The sequence below is a fragment of the Lepidochelys kempii genome, chromosome 7 (genome assembly GCF_965140265.1).
Source record: "Lepidochelys kempii isolate rLepKem1 chromosome 7, rLepKem1.hap2, whole genome shotgun sequence".
Classification (NCBI taxonomy): domain Eukaryota; kingdom Metazoa; phylum Chordata; order Testudines; family Cheloniidae; genus Lepidochelys; species Lepidochelys kempii.
The window spans coordinates 19,546,517-19,567,197 of record NC_133262.1 but is presented as its reverse complement, the minus strand read 5'-3'; positions in this window follow the sequence as shown (position 1 = coordinate 19,567,197).

The following is a 20,681-nucleotide window of genomic DNA, read 5'->3' as shown; positions in this document are numbered from 1 at the left end:
GAATGAGTCAAATTCTGCTCTCATTTGCACAGGTGTAAATTCAGAGTAACTTCACTGGCTTCTAAAGAACTAATTTATGGAAGCTCAAGTGGAAAAATAAGTGTGCATTAAAAACACCAAGCTACTGTATCTTAGTCCTTTGGAAATCGCCTAACTGCAGACCTGTAAAATGGATGAACTTTCTGTATTATTCCATTTCACTGGGTATCTCAAATTAGGGGTTGCTAAAGATATTTGCTTATTTCACTTACCTGCTACATAAAAGTATCTTAATCTCCTTGCTACCGTCCATGCTTCAAATGATTCAGATAAACCAATGACTCATGAAGTGACTGCCTACTCTGTTTTAAATATTATCTTTGCTGGGAAATGAAAAAACATCCAAAGAAGTTGATTTCTGTTCATAAAAGAAACTTTCTCTATAATGTTGCTGAGAAAAATGCCAGATGGTTTTGTGAAGCTGCAAGGCTTCTAAAATAAATCTGAGCTTACAAAGAGAACTCATTTAGGCAAGTACAATATACCACAGTGGATTTTGGGGGGTAATAAGTCCCACTTCATTCAATTTGACATCAGGAACATTTAGGAACCCAGGACACCAAATCCTTCCCTGGGGTAAGTCCACTGACTTCAAATTCAAGACTGAGTCGGGGATAAAGCTGAGGTAATAGTTTCAATTCTGTTACACCAGGGAGGAGTTTGGCTCCTAAAATAAAGATAAGAAGAGAATGACATAAATGGGTGAAGACTTAAGGGAAAGTCTCAGAAGTATTTTCTTTACTGATTAACCTGCAGTTCAGAAATACTCTGTTAACAATGCTACTCATTGGCTGAATTCCAAGCTGATATCTGAGTGGCAAGTGCAAAGGTAAATCCTCTGTCAATCTGGATCATTTACCTGGCGTAGCCCTTTGTCAAGTCTGTGAAAGTCTAACAGGGCTGACCGGACTCCTCTCCGGTGATCATATTAAAAACTGCTGTAAACCGAGTCAACTCCCAGGGAAGTCAAGGGAGTCACATCCACTTTGCACTGAATTTGGCCCAGAGGATGTATTAGAGACTTCCAGAAAGAAGTAAGTGAGAAATTAAGAACCAGAGGCCAGCTCTTCAGTTGGGGTAAATCAGCATAGATGTGTGTAAATCAGGTTTACACCAGCTGGAGATCTGGCTCCCAGATATTTGTCTTTTTTCTAACTCCCACAGGTTTTTTCTTTTCCTTTTCTCCTTTATTTCTTTGAAACAGCCTCATTGCGAATCTCCTGGTATGTGCAGGCAGAGACCTCATTCCTTTTCCTTGCAGGTTCAGGGAGATGCATGCCAGAGGGATGTTTGGGGAAATTATAAGGGTTAAAGCCTGTATCCCCCATTAGAGAAAATATTTGGTTTCTGGATAAGGACCAGCAGCAACCCCAAAAGGCTTCAAAGCCCTTCAAGCGGGGTGACAACTAGGTTTGGTTTTGGAGGCAAAGTTTGGTCTTCAGGGCGGGACTTACACCCAGGAGTCATCCATCTGCAGCTTACACCCACCAGCCAGCTTGGATGAAAAGACAGCCATCTGAGGAATATTCACTGAGACAATGGGCCAGGCAAGAAAAATGAAAGGGGGATGATTCAGCTGTTCAGTGGACAATGTATTGCTTTTATCCTTTCAGGGCTGGTCTACACTGGAAAATGTGATTGACCCAGCTACATCACTCAGGGGCGTGAAAAATCCACACCTCTGAGTGAGGTAGTTTAGATGACCTATGTCCCTGTGTAGTCAGTGGTAGGCAGATGGAAGAATTTGTCTATTGGCCTAGCTACCACCCCTGGGGGAGATGGATTTACTGTGGCACAGGGGGAACCCCTCACAGTGTGGAGGGAAAGCCTCAGACAAGGGTCCTTTACAACCATGTAATTTGATCGGTCTGGGTTTACGTTCTTGAGCTGTGAAACATTGCCAGAGTTGAAGGGCTATATGGAGCTCTCTCCCAAGAAGAGCCAGACCTGGACATTGTCCTTTGTTTATTTGGATTCCTTAATAATCAGTTTGGCAGATAGGGAAGCAAACTGCTGGTAAGGTGACACTGCACTCCCAAATCTTTCCCCAAAGGTTTTATCTCACTGTGTTTGCAGTTCCCTGAATGGAACTCTCTCTCTCTCAGTTCCCCCACAGAGAGTCAAAGAGTTGTGATCACCCAGACATTCAGTGCATCTTGCACTGAAATTTCCTTTTACACAGATTTCATGTCATGGGCCAGGTGCCATATCCTCTATACTTAGATACCATAGGAAAAGGTGACTTAAATAAACCTTAGATATAGATTAGATGCTGATTTCTGTTACACTGTAAATCAGAATATGCCATTTGTTCTCATCTTGATCTCAACAATCAGGTAGTTTTAAATGTGTATGCATATAACTGAATGCTTAAACTTCTCTCTTGAATCTAATATCAGCCAGTACGTGCATTAGCAATAAAATAAATCTGTTTGCCAGATCTGTGACAAGAGGCAAGTCACATAATAACCATTGTATCAGAAATGAAACACACAATCTCCTGATTGAATATCCCAAGATTCAATTGTGCCCTTTCCATTTAAGCTGCCAGAAAAGCAACCCCTCTAATTGTTCCCTGCACACACACCCCACCGCCACCATTCTAGCTTTGAATTCAGTGCCTGCCTGCAAAGGCTGTATTAGCCAGTCATGCAGCAGTGAGAAACTTAACTGGATGAATACAGTATTCCCATTCCACCTTCAACTTTCCAATAGAGATCATGAAACTTTTTTTCTTTGTTAGGGGAGGAAGGAAAGGAGCTCACCAAGAGATACTTTGCCTTGTGGAATCAGATGCAATATAATTAAATTTTTGATTAGCATCACAGTATAATAGAAATCTAGAGCTAGAGAATTTAGCAATGATGAAGAAGCACCTTAGAAAACTCCAGGGAATCTCTAAGCATCCTCTGTCTTACTTTCAGTGAATATGGGTATTGCAGTCAAACTATCAGTTTTCAGGTTAGATAAAGGAACCTATTTTCTTCTCACTGACACCAGTTTTATACGAATGTAACTTCACTGACTGACTTATGCTAGTTACCCCATGTATGAGAACACTGGTTCCGGAGTGCATGCCTCAGAATATCTGTTAAAAACACTGGTCCTTTAAAGTGGAGAGTTCTACACACAGAGCACATGACTACCAGCAAGCATGTGACTTACAGGAAACCACACATAAAGCTTCCCGTAGCTTAGGCACTGAAGAGTGGTGATCAGGGTGACCTAGGGTTGGGGAAGGACTTCGCATGTGGTGCTCAACATACACTTGGTGGAAGTCCACGTGTGGGTCTTCCAAGTAGCCAGGCAAAGGGCTGATGGATTATAGAGTCTAGAAGGGGCTGGGCTGCAGAAAGACCTGCAGAGATGAATGACTATGAACCAAGCAGAGGGCTCATTGATGACAGAGCCAGACACACACGGTCTCTATGAAGAACAACTGCTTATACTTTGGTGTGTGTCTAATAAAGCAGACCCCATATGGGGAAGAAAGGAATGTTCTGTGATGTTGGGATTTATACATTTATGGGGATCCAAGAAGGGGGAACTGAGGCAGTACACATGACCTAATGGGGTAAGCTGTTGCACAGAGTAAAAACAACCCCTAAGGCAGTTGAGGTGAGATGGTTACTAAGAGCTGCAACCTGCAGGTGTCGGTGGAAAAGTTTGGACAAGGCTCCACATACCAAACTTAAAACCCACCAGATTATTTTTTAGGAAAGAGGGGCCCACACTGCAAAACTTGGTTCTAGACCAGTGGTTCTCAACCAGGGATCCAGAGTCGCGAGCAGGTTTCAGGGGGTCCGTCAAGCAGGGCCAGCATTAGACTTGCTGGGGCCCAGGGCAGAACACCAAAGCCCCACGCATGGGGCTGAAGCTGGGGCCCTGAGCAACATAGCTTCACGGGGACACCTGTGGCATGGGGGCCCAGGCAACTGACATGTTTGATACCCGCTAACCCTGGCCCTGGCTTTTACATGCAGAAAAACAGTTGTGGCACAGGTAAGGTTGAGAGCTGGTGTAGACAGTGAACACCCTAAAATTCAGCAGTGCTCCCCACACATACAGAGAAGGGAAAAGGATTAGCAGGTTTGATATAAAGATAGCGTCTATGTTATTTACTACTCCTTTTAAATCCATGCATGCATCCTACTCATTGTCTGCCCAGCATCAAACAGAAGAGACATCTTGGCTGAGTTGTCAGGCACTGGCCGCCTGGCTGTGCAATACCTGCCTAGGTGTTGAACTGGGAAATCATTTACAATACATCCCAAGTGGTGGTACTTATCTTACCTAGGAGGCTACGGCTTGATTTAAAACATGGGCACTACAGGGCCATGTTCCTGGGGTCTTGTGCTAAAATCACTTTTTTTTTTAAAACTCACACACCTAAGTTTCTGGTCCTCAGCTTTACAGGAAAAAAGCTTGAAAACACGAACCAAGTGTGACCAGTGCAGTGATGCCTGCCTGAGCCAATAGCACAGAATGGAGTGAATTGCCCCATGCCCCTTTCTGGAGTGTAGCACACCAAGTCCCACCACTCTGCAGTCCCGTCCCAACCAACTGTCCCACCAACACCATCCTAATACAGGACTGTGCATAGCAGGTACAGGAGAGTCCAGCTGGCCCAGTCGATCCAGCCAAGCCAGATGCATTCTAGCTGCTGGGGTAAGGATTTGGGGGAACCTAGCTGTACCCTCTGTCTGGTAGAGGATAGTAGGTCCCCCTGTTGCTGCTCCTATGGGGCAAAGGGAGCCCCATGCCACTGCCATTGCTTTTCTGGAAGGTTGGCCCCCCCTTGCTACCTGAGAAGGGGGGGGTGTACTGCTCTTATGGTGGGGATAAGTGGGTGAAGCACATGACTCTCCAGTGTGGGAGGGTGTCCTCAGGCTGCTGTGTGGGGGTGGAGCCATTCGGGGTGTGTGCCTAGAGCCTGGATTGCCTTAATTTAGCTCTGCTGGGAGGGCCCAGGTATAGTATGTGCCAGGCAGGTTGCAACACTTCTCCTTTATAAGCAAATAGTCAGCCGGAATTACTATCCACAGTTATATGGAATCTTATAACAGTGCTGCCGTGGTGATTCTCCTCTCACTGTCATAAGTCAGGAGCAAATCTGGAGAAGTGAATGGTGTGACACCTATGTAAAACCAGTGCCAGAGAAGAATCAGACTCGCCTTGTTGATAGTAGACAACTAAGGCCCAATTCTGCAACCGTGTAATAGCACTGATGCAAGCAGTCCCATTAGTATGGCTCAACATGAGTTGCAGGAGCGGGTCCAGATCAAGATTATTTAAAACAGAACTAATTGCTTCTAGTTCTGATATTTATGTTTCCCCCTTTGCCTGTATGTCTGCTCCACACGTCAGAATAAGCAAAATTCCTATAAATCAAATGCCAACATTTCTTTGGGACTCAGCCATTAGGGCTTATTTCCTTGCTAGAGATGTTTTTCCAGGTGGTTTCTTATCCCGTAAATAAACATATTTATGTTTCCCCCTTTGCCTGTATGTCTGCTCCACATGTCAGAATAAGCAAAATTCCTATAAATCAAATGCCAACATTTCTTTGGGACTCAGCCGTTAGGGCTTATTTCCTTGCTAGAGACGTTTTTCCAGGTGGTTTCTTATCCGATTACCACAATGGAGCTAAAGAATATTCATCCCTCCTATCTTATAAGCACAGCATCTCATTTGCATAAACTGAATAATTACTGCATTATCAATCATTAATCCGGCTAAGGTGAACTCTGGCACAAGGTCCTTTGGTTTTTCACATCACTCAAATCAATTCAACTCTGATTTTGCTTCATAGTTTGGATTCCTCCGAATTTAAATAACAGCGAACTTGAGAGGATATTTGTCACAATATTACACAGCATGAAGCACAGCAGCATCTGGCAGATGTTATCACTTTTTCAGACCCTGATGTCACAGTATGACTTGCAGTTATTTAACATAAATTCTTTGGGGAGGTGGAGCACAGGAACAGATCACTGGGAGCTTCCCTTCTGCTGTCCACACCAGAAGGAAACCATGTTGTAGTATTTACATGCAGTGCTCTGATCAGTGTGGGCTGAATGCTGAGCCTGGCTGCACTCCAGGCGGGGTGGAAATGAGGCACAGGGAACACTCTTCGTATTACCCTCTGCAAGCCACCTGCATCACCAGACTCTTGCACTGTGGAAAAGTGGCTGCTACCGAGGAAAGGGAGCAGTCATCATCGGCTTCAGCTTCAGTTGCCTGGTGGCCATTACAAGTTGAATGAGTGTGCTCATTTACAAGGAGAGAAAAAGAACAATGGAAAGGTTACATTGACAAATTATTCGTCATCTAAAGAAGCTTGTAATTATCAGTCATAACAAAAACACACAAAACAGCGATGGGCAGGATCTCCTGACAAACCTATTAAGCAGGCATTATGAAATTAATTATTATGTTCATCCAAACAGGCAGAATTAAATTTGAGTTGATCTGTGAGCAACTATTAAGATGCCAAATAATATCGCTGGCAAACTCTGTCTACTGAATGCAAGTAACCAAGGCTGACACACTTCAGCATTTGAAACATGTTTCTCAGATTGTGGTTGTATGAGTGCAGAACAATGCTGCATTTTTAATCAGAGCATTTGAAATGTGAAATGGCTTTCATTACCTAGAGAAAGGCTTTAGCAATGCTGTCTGCTGCATTATAATGGAAGAAGATAGAAGCATATTAATGCCCAGTAGGTTCATTAGCATCAGTGGACTCACAGGATGCTGTCTGAATGCTTAATGGCTGTACAGTTACTATTTTACTTTGAGTGTTAGCAAAATAAATATGTTCAGCACAAGATATGGTAAAAGAGGAAGGCTGGTCTTAGTGTGGATGTAATAATATGATACTTGGGGCTCAAATAGGGCCTTTTCATCTCAAAACACTTGACAGATGTTGAGAAATAAAGCTTCCCTAGACCCTACGAAGGAGCTAAGAATTATTATCTGTTTTACAGATGAGAAGAGTAAGGCACAGGAGAGGTGAACTGTCTTGCGCGAGTCAGTGGCAGAGCCAGAATAAGAACTCAGCAATCCCGACTCCCAGTTCCATGCTCTAACCATTAGGCCGTGGGCCATTCCTCACATCAGCTCTCTTAGGTGTTGCAGGCTGACAACTGAGCAGGCTTACTTGAAGCAATGTAGCTTTTTTACTGCTGTTTCTAGCCTTCTCCTTTCTGTGACCTAAGTGAAATGCCCAGGTGTGGCCCAGTGACTGGAGCTCTTGATCTTTTATTCACTGGATGATATTGAGAAATATTACCAAAGTAGCATTTAACTTCTGAATTTCCTTGATAACACATGTTAAAATTTCAGTACTCCCAAATTCAGAAAAACACAATAAATACTATTTTCTTTCTTTCTTGGTATTGTGACATTTCTAATATGATGGTGCCTGAAAATCAGTCATATAATATGACATTAGCATAGACTTGATTTCTTGAGGCAGGCAGAGGAAGTATTTTGACAAATGAGAACTGACTATAACACTTAAAAGACCTGTGGCAATTCATATTGCAGGAGCTAGAAACGGATCATCTGTGCATCCTCCAAGATTTCACAGCAGGGGATCTTCAGGATTGTCCAACAAACTAGCCCTTCCATCTTAACTGCCCTTAGCCTGTTCTATGATGTACTTTACTCATTTGTCAGAAAGCACACATTTTGATGCACTTCCAATGATCTCAAGAGCAGAGCTCACTGTAACAGCCATAGCTAAAAGTGGAAATCTTATGGCAAACATAGCAGATGGGACAACCTTTACCTCCTCATAGCCTAAGAGGAATTCATCTCAGGCCGGACCTCCAAATTATAGGTAACACCATATGCAAACAGACTAGATGGCTATTTTTCCACCACTTTTTAAAAAGCGGTTTTCTGGTGTCCAAATACCTGTGGTGTTGTTTTCTCCTATTGTGCCTTCTTAGTTTTCCACAAATGCCAGTGTCAGTGCTGAGCCTCCGAAGAGGCTGGAGATGATAATATATCTCTGTCTGAATTATTTGAGTGCACAAGATAACTGACATCTCCATTACTTGAAATTGCAATGTGCCTTCCTGGCATCACACCTCATGTCAACTGAAATATCTTCAGTTTCATCGAATAGACTTGACACTCTACTCCCTTCTTTTCAGCAAGCTATTGACACCCCTGCTTTCAATGTCCCCCTGCATTTCCTAAATCTCAGTAGTGGTTTTGCTCAGCTGAGTTTGTTATTTCTGACTGATTCTCTGTAAAAGAGCTTCTTAAACATTCAGCCACTTTTTATTTAGACTGTTAACCAGCTTCCACGATGCTACGCTGGCCTCCCTGAGATTAGTGTGTTAGCTGTTTATATGAGAGACTGGTGTTTTAGAAAAGATTGGAGTGGTGTTTTTAAAAAAATTGTTTCCATTTACAAACATCAAATATGACTTTATTTGGGATTTGATGGAGGAAATAAGGTGACTTGTATTACGATTCGGGTTTGTGACTTTGCAGCAGCTCTTTAAGATGGGATGGAGGGGAGGTATTTCCTTCAAATCACAGCAAATTCACAAGGTGATTGATGGGTCAATGTAGAAGCAGTCATGGCTGAACCTCACAGCAGCCAATGGTGCACCCAGAATAATGATACTCTCTCAAGGGCGGTTCTGAGGCATCATTTCCTAAAGTCTCTGGGCCAGGTTCAGCTCTGGCTTCCATCAGGTCCCCAGGGTAGAAAGTCCATCAAGGAAGGTGTCTGTAGAATTGGAATGTGGATCCAACCTTCTCTCTGCCTGGGAACCTGCTGGAGGCCCACTTCACCCAAACCGTGGGTAGTACTTGCTGGGAAGGGTGCATGGCAACCCCCCCATAGCTTTCCCAAGAAGAAACCCAGAGCATGGGCAGCCATGGCACCTCTACTGGTCTTGTGTTTCTCCATACCCAGGTCAAAGATGGATCAGCTGGCAAAGGGAGATGGCATTTACACCACTCTGTGCCAGCTTTGTTGAGACTGGTCCATTGAGTTATCGATTGTGATCTGGATTTTTTTTAAGGGCTATCTTTATGGATCAGTATCAATAAAGGCTAAGATGGGAGTCATCAAATCTCATGCTTCCGGGTGTTAACTGATCCTCATCCCATGTACAGCATTGCATAGTTGCCAGCACTATCATAGAATCTTAGAAATGTAGAGCTGGAAGGGACCTAGAGACATCATCAAGTCCAGGCCCCTGCATTAAGGCAGGACCAAGTAAACCTAGACCAGGGGTCAGCAACCTTTCAGAAGTGGTGTGCCAAGTCTTCATTTATTCACTCTAATTTAAGGTTTCACATGCCTGTAATACACTTCAATGTTTTTAGAAGGTCTCTTTTTGTAAGTCCATAATATATAAATAAACTACTGTCGTATGTAAATAAGGTTTTGAAAATGTTTAAGAAACTTAATTTAAAACTAAATTAAAATGCAGAGCCCCCCGCACCAGTGGCCAGGACCTGGGCAGTGTGAGTACCACTGAAAATCAGCTTGCGTGCCACCTTTGGCAGAACCCTGTCAAAGAAGGAAAATAGGTTGGTTTGGCATGATTTGTTCTTGACAAATTTGCGCTGGCTATTTCTTATAACTCTATATAGTCATTATAGCCATAGTGTGGGTTTTAACTTCTCGTTCTTAAGTATCAGACAGGATACGGGATGTGATGACCAAATGGTCTGATCTGTCATGGCAAATCTTTAATTCTTCTGTTCCACCCTCCAGGAGTTGATATCACAATGCCAGCCAATCCAGGGCACAGATTCTCACAGGTCGGAGAAATTGCAGAGACTTTCAAGCGATTTCCCAGTGGATCTTTGGAAAGCTGTGAATTAGGGCTAGAAGAGATGAGCACAACGCAGTAGCTTGGGAATCTATCACTATTGTTTGATTTATTTTTATTAATATGATGCCCACAATGTCCTAGATGATTTACAGATACATTGAGAGATACGCCCCGGCCTGAAGAGCTTACAATCAAGGCAGTGTGGGATTCTCTCCAAAGCCAACAGTGTGAATACAAGGCCACTAAGAGACTGTAAAGGACGAGTCATGGAACAAGAGTCTGCAGGGCCTGGAGGAGGTACCAATAAATCCTCCTATTCAGGAGACAATGAGAGAGAGAAACTGATCTCCAAAATAACTGACCTTGTGGATCTGAGATTGAGATCTAAGTTGTGGGGGTGGATCTAGTACTGCATCCAAACACTTGGACTCTGGCTCCACAGATGAACTTTGTGGCTTAGCCCCTTCTCTACTGACTCAGACACACGGGCAAGGCTCTCGCTGTACAGGGAAGAGGAGCAGTGCAGCAAGCATCTCCCAGCAGCAGCAGGGGAGTGGAATCTGAATGCACCCCTGTGGGGAAGAGCCAGGGATTTAACTGGGGCAAACCATGTAAGCTCTCAATAGGGGGCAGGACAAAAACCCTTGATCCTTCACAAATCTCCATCTCTTCTGTAACCCCATCTTCATTTGTACATAGCCAGGAGAAAAAGGCAATAAGAGGAGACCTAATACCAAGGGGCCTCCTCTTCTACACAAGCAAAGCTGAAGAGAGAACCTGTTGATCTATTCTGCCCCAGGGTCTGGCTTTTTTTTTTTTCATTCCAGCCCACACTAGAGTCTATCACATACCTCAGTAATAAAACCAATTGTGGGCATCAGTTCTCCTGGGTGAAGCCGAAATGAGAAACAATGAAAATTTAGTTTCGTCCTGATTGAAAATAATAAGTTATCGAACCATTGCTGGTTTAAATGACAAACACTTTGGGTGACCTCAGCAATCAATTCCTGAGCTGTGTTAGAAAGAAAACTAGCACGCAAAGGAGCAAAATGCTTCAGAGTCATCTAGTTTCGTAGCAGATGTCATTACAGACAGGGGTGTCTGAGTCACACATGTAAGTCTCCTATATTAAGCACCAGCCTCCAGGCCTAGAGGACTATCTTTTCCAATTTATGCCCCTGAGCTACCATCAGTCCCTTAATCTCATTTCATTTGGTTTGATTTTTCTCTGTGTGCGTTGCTATGGATGGGCCTTAGGTGACTTATCCAGCTTGAAGCAGAGCCGGCAGGGAACTCGGAGGCAACTTTAATATGCTCAGGTAGACAAACAAAGAGACTGAAACTGTTTATGTTCCTTTAGCTGTGCTGAACATCTTTTCAAACAGGAGGTAATAACTAGCACTATTAAGTGAAAAACTCAGGATGTTGATGATGGAGTGGAGACATGGGTCCGCTAAAATTAATGAGACATAATTAAGAAAGCTAACAAAAATAGCATCCAGACCTTGCAAGCTGTAAAGTAACAGAAATATTCAGCAGACTTCTAATGTGGTTATAGCAGTAGTGCTTCATGACTCTAATCGGGAATCCAGGTCCCATGGTGCTACGCACTATACAAACAAATATCTCCAAGGTAGTCCCTGCCCCAGAGATCTCACAATCGGCGATAACCAACAAACAGGACAGGAGAACAAGATAACAACAGAGACAGAGTCTTCATATAAACTAGCTGTCCTGGGGGACTCTGTAGTGACAGGCGGTCCCCAGTCTAGCTAAAGCTAGAAAGACACTGGTCCAGATTCTGATCTCACTTACACTGTTTAAATCCATTGCAGTTAAGGGAATATTCCAGATTTACACCAATATAAATAAGAGCCATCTCTCTCATTATTGGTTTCACTTTTGAGATTCTGCTTTAAAATAGCATGTGATTTGCCTACTGTGGTCTTGTGTGTCACGGTGTTTCCATTTATCCTGCAAGGATGCTGATATCACAGGATACGTAACCACAAATATTCTACTTCCCAGCAGCTCTGGGAAACAATGGACCTGACTTTCCATTGCCTTGTGTACTCACAACTGTGTAGAATGTACTAAATCAGATAGGTAGGATTTAACACGCATATTGCATAGGTTTAAATGACTAATGGCCAGCTTGTGCCTTTGGTCCTGAGAAGGATCACTCATAAGATGCACCATCCCATGCATAAGTCAGGGTATGTCTACTCTGCAATGCAATATCTGCAGCTGGCCTGGGCTAACTTACTTGGACTTGGGCTGTGTGGCTATAAAGTTGCAGTGTAGACATTCGGGCTCAGGATGGAGCCCGGTGGAGAGTTCCAGAGCTGGGCTCCAGCCCAAGCCCAAATATCTACACTGTAATTGTATGTATAGCCCTGCAGCCCGACCCAGCTGACACAAGCCAGCCACGGGTGTTGTACTGCAGTGTAGACATACCCTCAGAGACAATTGGGACCGGCACGGGGCCTTGGCCTAGGGTTAGCATTGGGGCTGGCAGCAAGCCCCAGGTGAGGGTTAGGGTCAGAGCTGGCTGGGGGCCCTGAGCAAGGGTGATGGCCTGGGCGGCCAGCTGGTAGCCCTGAGCCAGGGTTGGGGTGGGGCTGGCTGGGGGCAAGGTTACCACCTGGCCAGTATTTGACCAGCCTGGCCGGTATTTTTATGGACTTGCCATTTGCCAGAAAAATAATTTAATCTGCCGGGAGTTTTCTACGTGGGTCTAAAGATTTGCATTATTATCACAGGACACTCAGATATCGAATGTTAACAGTTCCTGTGTCCAGCTAAAGATGCTGCAGCGTTCCCTCTTCAGCAGTTTAAGTAAGACAACGATGTTAGCAATCTTATCTATATGTGTTCTCTCTCTAGATATTGTAAGTGGCTGTTTGAAGGGGAGGGTTGCAGAACGGCCTTGTGGTTGACGGTTGGGGTTGAGGTAGGCTTGCCTTGTGGGGGAGGGTGGTGGGTTTCTTGCACTTCAAAGGTGGAGCCCATGGGCTAGGGTTAGAGTTGGGGCCAGCAGGAGACCCTGAGCTAGTGTTAGGGCTGGGGCCAGTGCAGGGACCCTGGAATAGGGTTAGGGTTTAGGGGTGGGTGGGGGCCCTGGGCTAGGATTAGGGTTGGGGCTCAGTGTGAGCTCTGGGCTTGGGTTAAGGGCTGGCTGCAGGCCCTGGGCTAGGGTTAGGGTTGGGGCTCAGTGTGAGCTCTGGGCTTGGGTTAAGGGCTGGCTGCAGGCCCTGGGCTAGGGTTAGGGTTGGGGCTCAGTGTGAGCTCTGGGCTTGGGTTAAGGGCTGGCTGCAGGCCCTGGGCTAGGGTTAGGGTTGGGGCTCAGTGTGAGCTCTGGGCTTGGGTTAAGGGCTGGCTGCAGGCCCTGGGCTAGGGTTAGGGTTGGAGCTAGCTGGGGACCCCAGGTTGGTCGGGGCTGGGTGGAGGCCACTGGCTACAGTTATGGTTGAAGTTGGGTGGAGGCTGTGGGCTAGAGTTAGAGTTGGGGTTGTGTGGGGGTCCTGAGTGAGGGTTAGGGTTGGGGCTGGCTGGGAGCCTCAGGCTAGGAGGGGTTGGGTAGAGGCTGTGGAGTAGGATTGGGGCTTCACTGGGGTCCTGGTCTGGGGTTAGGCTAGGGGCCAGATGATGTTGGCTCTGTGCTGGGGTTAGGGTTAGGATTCTACTGGTGTCCCCTCGTTAGGGCTGTGGCTGGCATTCTGTGTTCACCCCGTAGCTTGGGCAGTGCTTTTTGCTTTTAGATGGGGACCCTGTTTTAGGGTTCGGTGAAGGTTGCTACAATATGTAAAATAATTTTTTCCCACAAAATATTTTTTATAATAAATCATGATTTTCCCCCCAAATATTTAGTTTTTCATTAAAATCACATCATGAGAAATTCAATCTCTTTTTATATGTACTTTTTTTTTCCATTTTGTTTTCAGTTTTTCTTTTCACTGCTTTGGTGTTTTTCCACATTTGTTGTGTTTTCCTGTTTCCTCCTGTTGCCTTGGTAAAGTAGTAGAAGTTTTAAAAAAAACCAGTGTGGAAGGAGGAATTATATTCCAGATTCGCTATTATATTCCATGCTTCTAAAATATATGTGCTGGATGCTAAACCTGCTGAAGTGTGTAAGCTGCTACCCTTATGTTTCTACATTAATACACGTAATTTATACACATGAGAGAAGGCAAAGGAGTAAAACATGCAGAAGAGGGAGCAGAATTCTCACTGACATTCACATTGTGCCCAGTATTAGTCTATCTCTACGCAAATCTGGAGGTGTACCCAGTCATTCCGATGGGTTCGGGCAGATAACTACCATGTCACATCAGGTCAGCCTCTGTGAGTCACACTGTGAAGGGCCTGGGGGCCTTGTTAACCTTAATGAAGGATGGCAATACCACATACATTTGGACCTAGGTTCCTTTTTTCAATAGCCTTATGCAAATCTAATTTCATTGGCATTGTAGATGGTTTTCATTAAGAATTCTTTGGCTTTTTCCCTTTTCTAGATGACCTTGAGAATTACATAGAGGGGCCTTAATTTGAAATTTAAAACCACAGACAACTCATACTTTAACAAGAAATCATGCATATTTTATCACTTATTGCATCCTTTCCAACTGCATCTTTAATGGTTAAGACCAGGGACTAAATTCTGCTCTCAGCTATGCTGGTGTCAATCTGGAATAACTCCATTAAAGTCTATTTTTTCTTCATTTGCATGTCTGTGCCACAGAGTCAATGTTTGAGTGTGTCTAAGTTTTCCCGAAACAATTCCTGCTCATATGCGACATCCTTCACCTGGCTTCTTCTAGGGCTGATAAGATGACAGTTATACCCATTCAGCCATAGGCCTCATTGCTGATATTGGCAAGAAAGGGTATTATTGGGATGGTTAATTTTCGGGTGATGTAGATACCCACATACTAAGAAATGCACTGAGTCACTGGAACAGGATGGCCTTCTCCTTTAAGGGCCAGGAGGTGTGGAATCAGTCATCCCTATTCAGTTAGCCCTGCCCTGCTACACCTGTGCTGGGCATTGGACTTCAGAGTAAGAAAGACCAGCAGCGAAGGGCTGACTGGGACGAGTGCAGACAGGCTGCTCTTACATGGGGGCAGGAAGCCTGGTTGAGGCCAGGAGCTGACTGAGGACCATGGTTGTCCTGAGTCCTTTGTAGGAAGGTCGGCCTGGACTAAACCGATGGGAGGACAAGAGATCAGGTACCTGTTGGTGGGCTGTGAGACAGGCCATTTCAACTAGGGCCCTCCTATGAGGAAGGGGAACTGAAAATGGAGCCCAGCTGGACTGAGGAGTCCTTTGTTTAGGGCTTTTATTGGACTTTATCTAAAAGACTTTGTTACCCTGGAAGGGATTGAACTCTCTCAAGCAGCTCAGCCAGAGGGCCAAGTCATACCTATGGCTGGAGTAGGGCAAAGAGTATGGTGGGGAAGCTCAGGCAGAGCATCTCCAATACCATGCTATGCTGAGAGGGGATGCTCTGGGATGGTGAGTCTTGTAACAGTCATCCTCTCCCCACCAATTCATTTCAGCCAGGCCACAGAGCAGCGCTGAAGCTCTTTCATTCGCTACCAGCTCATTGGAACCTGCAACCTCGTAGTGGGAGAAGCTCTGTCCCACCATGCCTCAGTATTACTCATCTCAAACAGAGCCCAGGTGTCGATTTGCCCTGTGATTGCTCTGCATACTGCAGCTCAGTCTTCTCTAACACAATATTTAAATGAAGTGTGGCTCCATCCGAATTTTTGGTGTAGCTTTCTTTAAAAACCCCACCGGCCTAAGGTTCTGGGTTGAGCATTTACAGAAAATGTGTGCCCCTGTGAACTGATTCCAGTGATTTCCCAGAAGCAAAACTTGTTTCTGATCTAATTCTTTCTTCCCCAACTACTTCCCCATGTGGGATGCCTTAGAAAAGAGAGACTGTATATATCAAAAGTGGTATCTTTTCTTTCCACATTCATCCTGTTTCCCCTCTGTGCTTCTCAAACACTTGAGTGATGTTTTGCTTTACTGGGTTTATCATTTTGTATTTCTGATGTATCCCAACAATGTGTCAAAGAAACCCCCTAACTACTCTGGTGCTATAAACATCAGTATGATTGCCCTGTGCTATCATCAATTCCAATATGTTGGAGATGGCCATGTTTTGTTCTATCCTGGCTCATGATACAGGGATGTATTTTACAATTATTTGATTGGTGTTGGCCTTTTTAAACTCAGTTGTATAATCCATTTCTTTGAGAATCGGGAAAAGAGGTATCCTGGGAATAAACTGATGAATAAAATGACTGACATGGCCAAGCAGGCCTGTTTGACAGCAGTAACTCTGAAAGATGCCTGGCCTGATGTTGAAATGATGGATTTGTGGTTACAAGTTTTGCACAGTTTTCCTTGAACTGAGATCAGCTGTCAAAACCTTCAATAAAACATCAGGCTGCACCCTGAAATGAATAGCCAACCTTTAATGTCTTAAAGACACTCATATGAAACAGATATTTCCATCTTTATCACCATATTAAGTGTCTGTCTTCAGTGCAACTCACCCCCCAACTCCCCTGCTGTCTAGAGAATGTAGAATAAAGACGGTGATATAGTGAATACTGTGCCTAAAAGTATCGTTTCCTGGTCAGTGTAGGACAGGACAAACCATGCCCAGCATCATGTCACTTAGAACAATTGTTGACAACTGTGTGCCAACATGGTAAGAGTCTAATGTAGACTTGGCCCTCTTGGCTGGTAGATGCTACACCAGGAAATTGAGGCAGGTGGGCTATCACCAAATAGCCCATGAGAAAGCCACATAGTGCTGCTGACCGTGGTCCTGCCCATGGATCACAAGGTGCAGTCACACCACCTACCACTATATTGCTGAGCCCCCTTCTCATCCAGACTTCGTCAGGATCCTGGAAAAACGTAGGCAGGACTAATGGCAGGAGTTTGGAAGACAGGAATTGAAGGCAGGGGTCAGAGCCTGTATCAGGGTCAAGAATCAAGCTGAGGGTGAAATCAGAGTCAGAGTCAGGAATTAAGACAAGGGTCAGAGCTAGAGACAGAGTAAGGAATCAGACCGGAGGTTCAATACCAGGTATTGGGATTCCAGGGGTCAACTGAGAGTCAACTGAGAGTCAGATTCCAAGATCAGTAATGGGAGCTGAGAAGCAGGGCAGTCATGGCACCTAGTGACTCCCAAGCTGGGCCTCCCGGTCACCAGGTCACTAATTGCTGAGGTATCCATTCTCCAGGCTGGTCACCAGGTCACCAGTCACTGGGGTATCCATTCTCCAGGCTGTTCACTGGCCCTCTGTAATAACAAACTCCCTCTCCCACCACCTTGTTAAACCAGTAACACACAGGGAAACTGAGCCCCATGCCCTCTGAATGCAAACCATTGAAAACAACAGGAAAACCCCCTACTTCATCACACCAGAACTCATCATTTTTGTGGGGTAGGAGAGCGTAGATCTAGGATTTGCCTGGAGCAGTATTAAGGTGATGAAGCAAGCTAAACAGAACACTGATAATAATCACTCCATCCTCCTAGTGAGAGAGTCATTGTCGATAATCCTGATGAAATAGGTCCTATGCATAGTAGGCAGTTCTCATTCTTGGAGCTCTTGTTGTTACCATAGTGTGGTGTGCAAGGGTTTCAGAAGTGGTCGCACTGATTTTGGGTGCTCAGCTTGCGAAAACCTTGGCCAGGATTTTCAGAGATGCTAGTGCCCATTGCCCATCGCTTTCCGAAACTCAGCCCTGGTGTCTCAAGGTTGGCACCCAAAATCAGTGGCTACATCTGAATATGTTGACCAATGTCACATCACTGTTCTGCTGTAGTGTCAGTCCTGTCTTAGAAGATGCTGTGTCCCAGAATCAGGGAGGTTAGAGAAGGGAAGACCTACTAGAGGACTGTTCCCTACAGCATATATTCCCTGTTTACTATAGTACATTGCCCACTCGTCCTCCTCCTTCCCAGCCTCTACCTGCTTATTTCACTCTTCCTGCCCTCTCTTAGCGAAGAAACACAGGCTCTTTCCGATGTGGTTGATCATCAGACTCCCATGCTGAGAGACAGAGTAATAAAAGTCTCTCTGATGCGTGGAGGAAGATGCGTTGAAGCCACTTGGGCCATAGTCATTCCTCCCTCACCTCTCTGCTGCATTGTTTCTCTGCTGGAAGATAGAAACTACCAGAACCACTAATGTGGAACAGGTCAGAAGCCCTTGTAGTCTGGCATCCTGTCTCCGACAATGCCCACTGCTGGACACTTCAAAGGCATGTCCCACCCAGCTCTGAGTGGAACTCCGACTGAGCTCAATTCCAGCTCACTTGCTGTCACTGTTTTGCTGATTCTTTTGTTCCTAACTTGGGGAGATGGGGGCAAAAGTCTGTAACAATCTTTTTCCTTTGCAGAAGGGGTGTATTGGGAAAAAGTCCAAATGGGTCCATTCTATTGTCCCTCCAAAGAGACAGGACAAACTTTCTGCAGTCTGATCTCCCTGGGAAGGTGTTTATTAGATGATCAGGAAATAACTTGGTTTTGTTATTGGCAAGCAGTGGCTGCTATGGACTGTGTATGCCAAATGTTCCTCCAACTTGATTATCTCAACAAGACAAGGCAGGAGGGGACCAGGTAGCATCTCCTTCATTTGCGTCAGCCAGAAAAGCAATACGCTAGCGGCTAGTACAGGCTGTTAACCCTTTCAGGGGAAGTGGAATATTTCATACAAATACAATCCCTGGTCTCTTTCTTGCTCTGACTGAAGCAGCATTTGTTCCCGCTGTTTCTGCTTTATGAAGCTGCCAGTAGCCAATCTGTGATACGGGCTTCAACCAACTACCTAGCCAAGTACCATTATTGACCTTCCCCACAACAGCCGTGTCAAATGAAACTTGTTTTGGTCTGAACAGTCACCTACCGTGTCTCAAAGCAGACAGTAGTTTTATAAAAAGAACAGGAGTACCTGTGGCACCTTAGAGACTAACAAATTTATTGGAGTATAAGCTTTCATGGGCTACAGCCCACTTCATCAGATGCATAGAATGGAATCTATTTCCCTAAGTTAAGTATCCTCACACCTTCTTTGTCAACTATCTAAATGGGCCATCTTGATTATCACTACAAAAGTTTTTTTCTCCTGCTGATAATAGCTCATCTTAACTAATTAGCCTCTCACAGTTTGTATGGCAACTTCCAATTTATCTGTATGTATGTGTATCTTCTTATCTTCTTACTATATGTTCCATTTGATGCATCTGATGAAGTGAGCTGTAGCCCACAAAAGCTTATGCGCTAATAAATTTGTTAGTCTCTAAGGAGCCACAAGTACTCCTGTTCTTTTTGCGGATACAGACTAACACGGCTGCTACTCTGAAACAAGTAGCTTTATATGTTTGTAGGAAATCATCCAAGCCAGTTTGCAATGCTGTGTGTGAGACAAGTCAATAGGTGTCAGACTGTTAGAAAAAAGGGCCAGATCACGGCTGCCCACTATAGCTGCTGTGCCATGCTTCAGCATGATTCTGTCTTATCTGCCAGGGGGAAGCTTCCTTCAGCATGGGGGAAACTCCAAAGGGCATAGAGCTCCTATGCTACACCCTTTCCTGGCCCACAGCTTGGGAGACATGGCCAGAGATTCTCCCAATGCCCCAGAGACCCCCAGCTGCTTAAGTGAGTCCAGAGGCTGTGGGCAGCCAGCCACCCATAATTCATCATTGTGCTTGGACAGGCTAGGATCATAGGGGGGCATAAAGGTATCTTAAAGCCACATTTGCACACCCCCTTGCCAAACCGTGCAGAGGCCACCTCTGGAATGGCCAAGAAGATGGCCCAAAGCAACTAACTTTAGTTCACATACACCTCAAAGAATGTGCAAACATCTCCTACAGTTAGTCATGCCTAGGCTAGGTCAAGAATGAAAAATGGGGTGAAAATATAGCAGATGGGTAAACATTTCCATAACGGTCTGCTTAATGGCTGAGGCAATGAAGGTATTTGCTGTATTCAACTCGTTAAGTTATTTGAGGATGAGATATTCATGTGAATTACTTTCTGTGGCTGCTGCTTCTCAATTCAAAATATAGGAGAAATTAGCTGGTTTAAGCATGCTCAAAATATCGTTACCTCATTCTTCCTTCCCCCACAGACCATATTGATCAGATTCAGGCACCTATTGCAATTTGCCATTAATGGGGATTCTCTATATCCTAGTAAAGAGGAGAGGATAGAAGTTGATAAAATACAGGTAGGAACTGAAGAGAAACAGTCAAATGAAAGAGTCCCAGTCAATTACATCACAGGAGGTCAGACAACTAATAAGTGACAAATTTGATAAGGGCTTGTATACAAATGCTAGAAGTCTAACTAATAAGATAGGTGATTTTGAGTGCCTGGTACTAAATGAGGATATTGATATAATAGGCATCATAGAAACTTGGTGGAATGATGATAATGGTAATACTAGGGTAAAAAATATATAGGAATGACAGAGAATGCCATGCTGGTGGGCGAGTGGCATTACGTATGAACAAAAGCATAGAGTCAAATATAGTAAAAATCTTAAATGAATCAAACTGTACTGTAGAATCTCTATGGATAGAAATTCCATGCTAGAATAATAAGAGAATGGCAGTAGGGATATACTACCAACCACCTGACCAGGATGGTGATTGCGAAATGCTCCGGGAGATTAGAGAGAGAAAAATAGAAAGCTCAATAATAATGGGGGATTTCAACTACCCCCATATTGACTGGGTGCCTGTCACCTAAGTGTGGGATGCAGAAATAAAGTTTCTAGACACCTTTAATGG